At 44.9% G+C, this 9,610-nt stretch overlaps 1 long non-coding RNA gene across 1 annotated transcript; it reads right to left on the bottom strand.

The window, feature by feature from the left end:
* Window positions 1-392: 392 nt before the first annotated feature.
* Window positions 393-8,014, bottom strand: LOC137452115 (uncharacterized). Its single transcript, XR_010989969.1, has 3 exons — window positions 7,918-8,014; window positions 4,414-4,906; window positions 393-2,441 (listed from the first exon to the last, which is right to left on the bottom strand). It is a non-coding gene; the product is annotated as an uncharacterized lncRNA (long non-coding RNA).
* Window positions 8,015-9,610: the final 1,596 nt, after the last annotated feature.

The following is a 9,610-nucleotide window of genomic DNA, read 5'->3' as shown; positions in this document are numbered from 1 at the left end:
GTTCAGCCTACTGTCAACCAGTACCCCCAGGTCCCTCTCTGCCTGGCTGCTCTCAGCCACTCTGACCCCAGCCTGTAGCACTGCCTGGGGTCGTTGTGGCCAATGTGCAGAACCCGGCACTTGGATGTGCATATTTTTCAGATATTTAATTGTCTCATAGCAGTTTTTTCATTTCACTATGGAAACCAAAGATATGCAAAAGTCCCAGGAAAAGGAATCAGAAACAATTACAAGCCCTTGTGATAGCAATTTCTCCTGTACCCAAGGAGAATTTAAAGCCTATTATCCAGCTTTGTACAGAAAAGACAGAAAGAAGATGCAGTAAAGTGGATAACACATCGAGTGCTAAGCTACTAAAATTTACCATAACTTTTTGTTTTCTTTTTCTCCTTTCTAAAATAATAAAGTTGAGTCATCAGCAGATTGGAGTATTTATTTGGCAAAGGCTAAATGCATTGCATTTATCAGAATCAGTCTGTGGAACTCACTGATACTGTGGAAACAAGTATGTGAGGTTATTCAGAAAAGGTCAGTAAATGTTCTCTGATGGAAAGAGAAAAAAAAAATAAATAAAGAGAAAAAGAAAATGATTTCAGGGCCAAAACCAATTCAGTATCTATCATTATGTCAAGCTGTGTTTTCTCTTTGTGACTTGTGAAGACATTCCTCAGGATTCAAATACATCAAGGTCTTCCGCCACCCAAGATTAGGCAGTGAGAGCACTTCTTCCATGTCTAATGGAACAAGGCAGGTTTTCTTCCTGATTAAAAGTTTCTGGTTCCTTGAGACAGCTTGGACTTTAATCTATAGCTACTTAAAATTAAAGACTGACCTTCTTTTTTCTGCAGGTGAAGAGAAGCCCCTTGGAGTGCCTTTCATAAAACTGGGAGCTGCAGTCGTGTGATGCTATTAAAACTTATGTGTTAGGGCATAAATTAATCACTAGGTAGAAGCAGGGGAAAGAAAAAAAAGTGAAACCTGGGAGGGAGAGAGGATGGAATGTAAGAAATATGTGCTGTGCAGTTTATTCACTGGATGAATTTCCATTTGATTTGTTGTTTGAAGTCGGTCCCAGCTCCAAACCCACCTAATAATAATAGTAAATAAGAGTTCATAAATGTCAAGTGGTCACAGAATCACAGAATCACAGCATCACCAAGGTTGGAAGAGACCTCAAAGATCATCAAGTCCAACCTGTCACCACAGACCTCATAACTAAACCATGGCACCAAGTGCCACGTCCAATCCCCTCTTGAGCACCTCCAGGGATGGTGACTCCACCACCTCCCTGGGCAGCACATTCCAATGGCAAATGACTCTCTCAGTGAAGAACTTTCTCCTCACTTCGAGCCTAAACTTCCCCTGGTGCAGCTTGAGGCTGTGTCCTCTTGTTCTGGTGCTGGTTTCTTGAGAGAAGAGACCAACTCCCTCCTGGCTACAACCTCCCTTCAAGTAGTTGTAGAGGGCAATGAGGTCTCCCCTGAGCCTCCTCTTCTCCAGGCTAAGCAACCCCAGCTCCCTCGACCTCTCCTCACAGGGCTGTGCTCAAGGCCTCTCCCCAGCCTTGTTGCCCTTCTCTGGACACGTTCAAGTGTCTCAATGTCCTTCTTAAACTGAGGAGCCCTGAACTGGACACAGGACTCAAGGTGTGGCTTAACCAATGCAGAGTACAGAGGCACAATGACTTCCCTGCTCCTCCTGGCCACACTATTCTTGATGCAGGCCAGGATACCATTGGCCTTCTTGGCCACCTAGGCACACTGCTGGCTCATGTTTAGGTGGCTGACAATCAGCACCTGCAGGTCCCTTTCTGTTTGGGAGCTCTCCAGCCACTCTGACCCCAGCCTGTAGTTCTGCATGGGGTTGTTTAGGTCAAAGTGCAGCACCCAGCTCTTGGTTTTGTTGAATGCCATCCTGTTGGACTCTTCCCATCTGTCCAGTTGGTCGAGGTCCCTCTGCAGAGGTCTCTCCACTTCCTGCTTGCAGCAGGACAAATGTATATTCAGGGACTTCTTTGCTCATGCTGCTGAACTCTGCAGTAGCTGAAGTGTTTGTAAGTCCTTACTCTGTCCTTTTTTTGCTTTTCTTTTGCCTTGCAGTGCCATGTTACCTGTAATTCTTTAATGAGTAGGCCGCCTGCAAAATCTATGTTTTAACAGCCATTTGTTTCCACAAGCTCAGACTGACTTTGCTGCAGTGTGCTAGAGTGGAGAGAGCAAACTGTCAGCTGCAACTGATTTATAAGAGTGATTTACCTTCTGGAGAGTGTAATTATGTTCATAGTTAAGAATTAATCAGGTGAGAGAATTATAGAATAATCACACTCTTGGCTTTGGAAGGACAAACTAAATGGAGATTGTTCCTGCGAGTTATCTCAGCAGATGGAAATCTCTCCTCTTGAACAGCTGGAAGAGCAGGGTTCCAGGATGATTGTCTTCACTCTTTAAAACAGAGAAAAGCAACAATTTTGCAGTGGCTGCCTTTCAGTTCACATAGGTGAAGATACATGAGAAAGGTGAAGCTTAGACTGAAATATCTTTCCAATCCTGGCAGTAAAGTAAACCAGGAAAAAGAAAAATATTAGCTGAGGATTTTTTGACTTTGCCTTTCTGACACTGTTCTGTGAATGCAAGAAAGGTTTCCCTCTGTCTCTGCTGACTAGGAGACCTTTTCTTCTTAGTAATGACTGTGATGTCTTTTACATTCCAGCTCTCTCGATGTGTGTCCTTTAGCAGCTATGTTTTATTACATTTCAAGACAGTTGGATCCTCATTTGAAGACATCACACTGACAGTCTAAAGGCTAGAAGATGAGATGCCTCCAGACAGTTTCTTAGGGGAATCTAATCTTAGGGATTTTTACTGAAGTATATTTTGCTTTACATGTTGTCTGAGCTCACTGCTGCTGTTTACAGGTGAAATCTTATCCTAGGCACTGCCAACTGGCTATGTCATGTACAGTCACACACAGGATGTAGGGCACATTGACTTTGTGAGATAGCTTCTGCACAGTGAAGAGTCTCCTCTAGCTCCAAGGGACCTTGACTAAAGTTAGTGAGGTTCATCACCTGCAATAAGTGGAAAGTGATCATTTCAGTCATAACCTATGAGGCTGGAATCTTTCAGCAAGGTTGCTGTCAAAAATATATTAGTTACAGCCATTACAAGGATGTCTCAGGGTCTCCACATTATGCTTCTAGCTGGTGCATCAAGGCACAACTGCATTTCCTAGCTCAATGGGAAACATGCTCTTGATCAAAGTAACTGTACTGAAAAATGGTCAGAAGCAGATTCTACTGCAATTTCCTCAACTCCAAGCATCACAGCTCTGTGTGTAGTGACAATATGTAGTTTAGACACACAATTTACTTTTTACTTAAAAAAATAATAAGAGCAAGTGAGCTCTGTAGGAGGACACCCTGTCTTCTGGTCCCTTGCAGATTCAGTGAGCTAACACAAGATCACAGGATGTCAGGGGTTGGAAGGAACCTCTGAAGATCATTGAGTCCAACCCCCCTGTCAGGGCAGGACCATAGAATCCAGCACAGGTCACACAGGAACACATCCAGATGGGTCTTGAAAATCTCCAGAGAAGATTTTCCACGCCCCTTCTGGGGAGCCTATTCCAGGGCTCTGTGACCCTCACAGTGAAGAAGTTCCTCCACATGTTGAGTGGAACCTGTGCTGTAGTTTATATCCATTACCCCTTGTCCTATCACAGGGTGCAGCTCCCTCTTGACACTCAGCCCTCAGATATTTATACACATTTGTTAAATCCCCTCTCAGTCTTCTCTCCTCCAGACTAATCAGCCCCTGGGTTCTCAGCCTCTCCTCATAAGGAAGTGCTCCATTCCCTCAATCATCCTGGTAGCTCTCCCTTGGACTCTCTTGAGCAGATTCCTGTCCCTCTTGAACTGAGGAGCCCAGAACTGGATGCAATATTCCAGGTGAGGTCACACTATGGCAGAGTAGAGGTGAAAGGGAACCTCCCTGGATCTGCTGGACACACTCCTTTTAAAGCATCCCAGGATCCCATTGGCCTTCTTGGCCACAAGGGCACATTGCTGACCCGTGGAGAACTTGTCATCCAGCAGGACTCTTTCTCCACAGGGCTGATCTCTACCAGATCACCTCCTAACCTGTACTGGTGCAGTTACAAATGGGTCCAAGGCTGGAGCTACCATTAGAACCACTGCAATGTTAATAGTAGCTGCATGTCATCCTTCCCAAAGCAAACTGTTTTATACTGAAAAAAACCCTATGTGAATTCTCTTGCGTTCAGGCAGCAGAGAGAAATGAACCAGAAATTCAACACATTGTTTTCATGTGAGCAGTATTTCTGACAGGAAAGGTAATAACTCACTTTCTAAGTCAAACATGCTGTAGTGAGTGGGTTGAGCTCTGTTTTGCTTACCTTCCTCATTATGCCTCCTTATCCCTGCAGCAGGAATCTTTTTAAGCATCTGAAAATTCACCTCTGGGACCAGAAGAATTCTCCTTCCAGTTATGTCATGTTGGGAAGGAAACTATGCAACAGCACTCATTTTAGTCTGTAGAAGACAAGCCTTAGAGGGGATTTCATAAATGTGTATAAATATCTGAGGGCTGGGGGTCAGGAGGGAGGGGACAGGCTCTGCTCACTTGCTCCCTGGGATAGGACAAGGAGCAATGGATGTAAGCTGCAGCACAGGAGGTTCCACCTCAACACAAGGGAGAATGTCTTTACTGTGAGGGTCTCAGAGCACTGGGACAGGCTGCCCAGAGAGGTTGTGGAGTCTTCTTCTCTGGAGACTTTCAAGGCCTGTCTGGATGTGCTCCTGTGTGACCTGAGCTAGACTGTACGGTCCTGCTCTGGCAGGGGGGTTGGACTCGATGATCTCTTTGAATCCCCTCCAACCCCTGTGAGCCTGTGAGAGAGAAAAAAAAGAAGGGAAGATGTCAAAGTAACACAGTAGCAGTGGCTGACCCTACCTAACAGGGATCACAGAGAATTTTCCACATCTGGAAAAATTCAATGGGTAATATTAGTTTCTGTCAGGCTCCCCCTTTCACACTGTGCATAACCATGGCAGAAAATTAAAATATATAAAGCTAACAGCATTTGCTTGGTTCTCAGAGCAGTAGCAATCAGCATAGAGCAAGGAGAGAGAAAATGAAGCATGTAAGTGGTCAGAGAATGGCAGCTCTGCAAAGGTTCAGCAGCTGCATAGAAACCAAGCTATTTTCTGCTGTGAAAGCATTCCCCTTGTCCCTCCCGCACAGAAAGCCCAGTGGATATGCCTTCTTCTTTTTATGCAGGAAAGAGACCCACATAGTGTTATCCCTATGGTTTTTAATTTCCTATTTCAGATGGCTTTATTAACCTCCCAGCTGGTCACCTACAGATGCTAACTGTGCTCCCTAAAACAGCTCTGCTGGACTCTGGAAACTCACTTTCTGTTCTGCTATTTTCACACACAGAAAAAAAAAAAAAATATATATATATATATAAAAATAAAGGAGGGCAGGGAACAAGGAGTAAGGAAAGTCAAAAAGAAAGGTTTCATATCTCAAGGTTTCAATAAATACCTTTCCTAGAATAAAGAGGAAAAAGTATCTCGCTCCTACAGAGAAACTCCATTAGAAAGTCAGCCTATAAAGACAGTTCCATAGAGAATGATCCAGCTAATTATGTACTGAACAAGAAAGGATGGCTTTCCTGTTTTACCCCCTGTGTTCATGCTGGGACATCAGTAATCTTGAGGAAATTCAGACTTTCAGTCTTGTCCTTGCTCCTTCAGGATTTTGTGGCATTACCTTGTCTTGTGTTTTTTTTTCCAAGGTGGAAGAAAAGAAAGCAGGAAAGGGGAAGGGAAGGGAAGGGAAGGGAAGGGAAGGGAAGGGAAGGGAAGGGAAGGGAAGGGAAGGGAAGGGAAGGGAAGGGAAGGGAAGGGAAGGGAAGGGAAGGGAAGGGAAGGGAAGGGAAGGGAAGGGAAGGGAAGGGAAGGGAAGGGAAGGGAAGGGAAGGGAAGGGGGAAAGCGGGATAGGGGAAGGGAAGGGGAAAGCGGGATAGGGGAAGGAAGAGAAAAAAAAGGAGAGGAGAGGAGAGGAGACTCGAGGAGAGGAGAGGAGACTCGAGGAGAGGAGACTCGAGGAGAGGAGACTCGAGGAGAGGAGACTCGAGAAGAGGAGACTCGAGGAGACTCGAGGAGACTCGAGGAGACTCGAGGAGACTCGAGGAGAGGAGAGGAGAGGAGAGGAGAGGAGAGGAGAGGAGAGGAGAGGAGAGGAGAGGAGAGGAGAGGAGAGGAGAGGAGAGGAGAGGAGAGGTTCAGAGAGGAGAGGAGACTCGAGGAGAGGAGATTCGAGGAGAGGAGAGGAGAGGTTCAGAGAGGAGAGGAGAGGAGAGGAGAGGAGAGGAGACTCGAGGAGAGGAGAGGAGAGGAGAGGTTCAGAGAGGAGAGGAGAGGTTCAGAGAGGAGAGGAGAGGAGAGGAGAGGAGAGGTTCAGAGAGGAGAGGAGAGGAGAGGAGAGGAGAGGAGAGGAGAGGAGAGGAGACTCGAGGAGAGGAGAGGAGAGGAGAGGAGAGGAGAGGAGAGGAGAGGAGAGGAGAGGAGAGGAGAGGAGAGGAGAGGAGAGGAGAGGAGAGGAGAGGAGAGGAGAGGTTCAGAGAGGAGAGGAGACTCGAGGAGAGGAGATTCGAGGAGAGGAGAGGAGAGGTTCAGAGAGGAGAGGAGAGGAGAGGAGAGGAGAGGAGACTCGAGGAGAGGAGAGGAGAGGAGAGGTTCAGAGAGGAGAGGAGAGGTTCAGAGAGGAGAGGAGAGGAGAGGAGAGGAGAGGTTCAGAGAGGAGAGGAGAGGAGAGGAGAGGAGAGGAGAGGAGAGGAGAGGAGAGGAGAGGAGAGGAGAGGAGAGGAGAGGAGAGGAGAGGAGAGGAGAGGAGAGGAGAGGAGAGGAGAGGAGAGGAGAGGAGAGGAGAGGAGAGGAGAGGAGAGGAGAGGAGAGGAGAGGAGAGGAGAGGAGAGGAGAGGAGAGGAGAGGAGAGGAGAGGAGAGGAGAGGAGAGGAGAGGAGAGGAGAGGAGAGGAGAGGAGACTCGAGGAGAGGAGAGGAGACTCGAGGAGACTCGAGGAGAGGAGAGGAGAGGAGAGGAGAGGAGAGGAGAGGAGAGGAGAGGAGAGGAGAGGAGAAGAGAGGAGACTCGAGGAGAGGAGAGGAGACTCGAGGAGAGGAGACTCGAGGAGAGGAGAGGAGAGAGAAATGAAAAAGGAAAAAAGAAAAAAGAAAAGAGAAAAGAACAGAAAAGAAAAGAACAGGAAAGAAAAGAACAGGAAAGAAAAGAAAAAAGAAAAAAAAAAGAAAAAGAAAAAGAAAAAGAAAAGAAAAGAAAAGAAAAGAAAAGAAAAGAAAAGAAAAGAAAAGAAAAGAAAAGAAAAGAAAAGAAAAGAAAAGAAAAGAAAAGAAAAGAAAAGAAAAGAAAAGAAAAGAAAAGAAAAGAAAAGAAAAGAAAAAGAGAAAATAAGAAAAAGAAAAGAAAAGAAAAAAAGAAAAAAAAAGAAAAGAGAAAAGAAAAGAAAAGAGAAGAAAAGAAAAGAAAAGAGAAGAAAAGAAAAGAGAAGAAAAGAAAAGAGAAGAAAAGAAAAGAGAAGAAAAGGAAAAGAAAAGAAAAGAGAAGAAAAGGAGAAAAAAGAAAATTTATTATCAGGCTGGAGCAAGGTAATGGAATAAAAAGCTTGTCAAAAAGTTCATGTAACGTGTTATTTATGACTTATAGTTGTTTCCTTGATTCTCCTGCAAGGTACATGAGGCAATACAACTCAGAGAGCTGTTCTGACACCTGTACATATTTATTCAGATTCATTGTATTTTCTGTCTGATAACTACCACCAGAAGAGACATGAAAAGCTTTTCAGTTTGAAAAGTTCCTGGATTGTACTTACATTGTTTCCCTCCTTTCCTCTTCAGCCTTACCAACATAATTCATTTTGAGAAATGGTTGATGAAGGCTCCTCAAAGAACGTGGAACAGCTTCATGAAATTGTAAGCTGAAAAGCCTTGCAGTGCTAGGATATGCCTCTATTTCTCAACTCTTGTGTCTAAGGGCAACAGCCTTCACGCAAAACAAACAGGCTGGAAGGTTTCAGGCTGCTCCCACTGGACTTTCTCCTGCTTGGAAAATAAAACCAGGATTTCCTGCTCTGAGATTTACAGAAACCCAAATAAAATACGCCATGCAAGGAAAGCCTTGCAGAAGTTTTGCTGTAAAATGACATGTAAGTAGATTTAGCTATACAGAACAATCCATAGAGGGAAAAAAACCCAGCATAGACCAACTTGGACATTCAGAGCTGGGATTCTGGACATTCAGAGCTGGGATTGTTTAGCCTGGAGAAGAGGAGGCTCAGGGCTGACCTCATTGCCCTCTACAACTACCTGAGGGGTGGTTGTGGCCAGGAAGGGGTTGGTTTCTTCTCCTAGGCAACCAGCACCAGAACAAGGGGACACAGTCTCAAGCTGCACCAGGGGAGGTTTAGACTCCAGGTGAGGAGGAAATTCTTCACCGAGTGAGTCATTCGTCATTGGAATGTGCTGCCGAGGGAGGTGGTGGAGTCACCATCCCTGGAGGCGTTCACGGGGAGATTGGACGTGGCACTTGGTGCCATGGTCTAGTCATGGGGTCTGTGTTGATAGGTTGGACTCGATGATCCTCGAAGTCCTTTCCAACCTAAGTTATACTGTGATACTGTGATACTGTGAGCTCCTCAGGATGCTTGTCAGCACAAGTTCATTTTGCTAGCCATCCAAAATTGCTTTCAAAGTAGTATTTCCAGTGATAAATCTCTGTGCTTATATATCACCAGCTTCCAGGAAAAATAACCCACTGAGACAGAAATAAGAGTTATGCTTCTTAAAAGTTAGATTATTTGAAGTTCATAGTCGCTCAGAAATCACTGAGTTTTGTTAGAACAGGGATGGAAAATACTGAATTGGAAAGGTGTTGAAGAGGATTTTGAGGAGGATTTAAGTAATTGCTATCAGAATAAACCCCACTAGTTTCTAGAGGTATAAGTAATTGGTGACCACAGCTCCAAAGAAAAGAATGCAGTAAGCCAAGACTTTGGCCAAGAAATAAGATCATCAGCTTGAGAAAATAGTATGTCTGTACTGAAAAAGGAATTTAGGACAAAGGGTGGAATTAAACACAGGAACACAGCTTCAAACAAGTTGCTAAACAGTGCTCAAGTGTGTCCAAAAGGCTTCAATATAACACATAGCTTATGGGCGAGGTTTTGTCTCCTCCTCAGCTTGATCAGGTGTGGCAAGTCCTTACTCTCCACAATGATTTTGGCCTCATTGTCTGAGAAGTCTGGTGAGCTTCCATTACAGACAATAAATATCAAGATCACTTATTCACAAAATCCTTTAAATAACTTTGGTAAGTAGAATTGCTGAATTCATAATTCTTGTTTCATCAGTAAAAAAGAAAGGACAGATTGATATGGCTCACTGCATACATTTCAATTTGTCCTTACTGGTTGACAGTAGGCTGAACTCATGTTCAAGCAGTGTGCCCAGGTGGCCAAGAAGGCCATTGGCATGCTGGCCTTGATCAGGAATAGTGTGGCCAGCAGG

Source organism: Melanerpes formicivorus, unplaced genomic scaffold (genome assembly GCF_026170545.1).
Source record: "Melanerpes formicivorus ecotype bairdi unplaced genomic scaffold, bMelFor1.0.p_v2 SCAF_49, whole genome shotgun sequence".
Taxonomy (NCBI): Eukaryota; Metazoa; Chordata; class Aves; order Piciformes; family Picidae; genus Melanerpes; species Melanerpes formicivorus.
Note: the sequence above shows the minus strand (reverse complement) of the source record. Positions and strands in the feature narration are given on the sequence as shown.